The sequence below is a fragment of the Odontesthes bonariensis genome, chromosome 11 (genome assembly GCF_027942865.1).
Source record: "Odontesthes bonariensis isolate fOdoBon6 chromosome 11, fOdoBon6.hap1, whole genome shotgun sequence".
NCBI lineage: Eukaryota > Metazoa > Chordata > Actinopteri > Atheriniformes > Atherinopsidae > Odontesthes > Odontesthes bonariensis.
In genome coordinates, this window is record NC_134516.1 from 28,336,468 (window position 1) to 28,339,359 (window position 2,892).

The window sequence follows — 2,892 nt, forward strand, 5'->3', positions numbered from 1 at the left end:
CCAGCTTTTTCTCAGGCTCCTCAACCACAAGCTCCTCCAGAGGGCCTTCCAGGTGCCCAGCCAAGGCAACCTGCCTGGAGGCTGAACAAAGCTGCCCAGGAGGATGAGGAGCGAATGGCAAGGGGGGAACAGCCCCGGAAGAGGCTGAAAAAGGAGAAATACCACTACACCTGCAAAGTGTGTGGCCAGGACAAAAACAAACAGACTGGACACACCCAGCTAAAGGGGCGGTGGTACTGTCCAGAGTCAGGACAGACCCTGGATGGCTGGAGGAAGAGTGGAGGCCTATAGTCACCATTACTTGTCTCTCTCTGGTGTTTGTCTGTCTGTCTCTGGGTTGTTCCGGTCCGTCTCTCTGTCTGTTGGCGTGGATATATGACAGGGCCAGAGCTGAGGTGCACAGTGTGGGAGCTGCTGTGTGTGTGTGTGTGTGTGTGAGTGTGTGAGTGAGTGAGTGAGTGAGTGTGTGTGTGTGTGTGTGTGTGTGCGTGAGGGTGCCAATAGTTCTGTTCTGGTCGGTTCTGTTTCAGTGAGACAGGAGGGACGGGCATGTACATACTTTAATGCACTCCTGACCTCCTGAACTATATGTATAAAGTGTATGTTAAATTAAAGTTAATAATTTTTGCCAACAACAACCTTCATGTTTTTATTTAATTTCCTCTTGAATAACAGGACAGTGAGTGTCATCCACTGAATGTGATTGTGAAAACCAAAGCCAGAATCATTTACATTTATTCACAAAACACAACACTCTTTGCTGCTCAATTTGGAATTTGTTTTATTCATTTGTGCTGCACAGACGTAGTCTCTCAAATAATTGAGATTACAATAAAGAAGGAGGGGAAACATGATGTGGGACTTATTTACATTTACAGTTATAGATTGTTAATACTTTAACTTTAAATGTAGCACATGGCAATTTGAGTTAATTATTTGAATATTGTATCATATTCATTTCATCATATTAAATGCATTCATGTGCGTAACTGCATAATCACAGGGTTATTACTTTGGTGATTTGTCTGGAAAAAGAGTTCCTGTGTTAAAAATGACTACGTTACCCAAAATACATTGCGAGACGAGAGAGCAAGCTAAGATGCAAGTGATATTGCCACAGCACTGGTTCGTATCCCGCAAGAGACATGACGATTAAAGTGATGATAAACCTTGCAATAAGTGCAGAACTGTGTGTAAACAATGTTGAGAAGATAGAAGAGTAGGTAAAAAATTATATATAGTGTACATTCTCCTCTTTTTTCCTCATTTTCTTTCTCTCTCGTCCCCCCCCCTTTTACTCTCCTTTTTTTTCCTCGCCGGGCAGTCCCTTTTGACCCATTTTTGGCCGAGAGGTTAAGGCGATGGATTAGAAATCCATTGGGGTCTCCCCGCGCAGGTTAGAGTCCTGCCGACAAAGATAACTTTATTGACCCAGGGTTGCGAAAAGTTAACCTGGAAAGAAGCACAAGGTCCTTTGACCATTTGATGAAATAAAACAAAGGCCAGACGTGTCGTTGATCACATGAATTACTGCACAGATTGATCTCTGAAGACACAACTCCTTCCTCTGACCCATTTCGAAGACTGAGCATTTCTAACAAACAAAAAATAAGCTTTTTCTTGATCGCCATTATTTAGGTCTGTCTTAGGAGTTGAAGTCCTTCGTGAAAATGATGATTTGTAACACTTGCATGTCAAAGGTGAACAAGCGTGTATGTTGTTGTCGCTGCCGAGAGGTTAAGGCGATGGGGTATCCCCGCGTAGGTTCGAATCCTGCCGACAACGATAACTTTGCTGACTCAGGGTTGCTAAAAGTTAACCTGGAAAGAAGCACAAGTTCCTTGGACCATTTAAATGAACAAAACAAAGGCCAGACGTGTTGTTGATCACATGAACTTCTGCACAGATTGATCTCTGAAGACACAGCTCCTTCCTCTGACCCATTTTGAAGACTGACCATTTCTAACAAACAAACAATAAGCTTTTTCTTGATCGCCATAACTTAGGTCTGTCTCAGCAGTTGAAGTCCTTCATGAAAATGATGATTTGTAAAACTTGCATGTCAAAGGTGAATACTCATGTATGTCGTTGTCGTGGCCGAGAGGTTAAGGCGATGGATTAGAAATCCATTGGGGTCTCCCCAAGCAGGTTCGAGTCCTGCCGACAACGAAACTATTATTGATCCAGGGTTGCGAAAAGTTAACCTGGAAAGAAGCACAAGTTTCTTAGACCATTTGATGAAATAAAACAAAGGCCAAACGTGTCGTTGATCGTATGAATTATTGCACAGATTGATCTCTGAAGACACAACTCCTTCCTCTGACCCATTTCTAACAAACAGAAAATAAGCTTTTCCTTGATCGCCATAAATTAGGTCTGTCTCAGCAGTTGAAGTCCTTCATGAAAATGATGATTTGTAACACTTGCATGTCAAAGGTGAACAAGAGTGTATGTGGTTGTCGTGGCCGAGAGGTTAAGGCGATGGGGTATCCCCGCGTAGGTTCGAATCCTGCAGACAACGATAACTTTACTGACTCAGGGTTGCTAAAAGTTAACCCGGAAAGAAGCACAAGTTCCTTGGACCATTTAAATGAACAAAACAAAGGCCAGACGTGTCGTTGATCACATGAACTTCTGCACAGATTGCTCTCTGAAGAGACATCTCCTTCCTCTGACCAATTTCGAAGACTGACCATTTCTATCAAACAAAAAATAAGCTTTTCCTTGATCGCCATAACTTAGGTCTGTCTCAGCAGTTGAAGTCCTTCATGAAAATGATGATTTGTAACACTTGGATGTCAAAGGTGAAAAAGCGTGTATGTCGTTGTCGTGGCCGAGAGGTAAAGGCGATGGATTAGAAAGACATTGGGGTCTCCCTGCGCAGGTTCAAGT

At 43.0% G+C, this 2,892-nt stretch overlaps 1 non-coding gene across 1 annotated transcript; it reads left to right on the plus strand.

Annotated features, from left to right (window-relative positions):
- Nucleotides 1-2,087: 2,087 nt before the first annotated feature.
- Nucleotides 2,088-2,169, plus strand: trnas-aga (transfer RNA serine (anticodon AGA)). The gene has a single exon. It is a non-coding gene; the product is annotated as a tRNA-Ser (tRNA).
- Nucleotides 2,170-2,892: the final 723 nt, after the last annotated feature.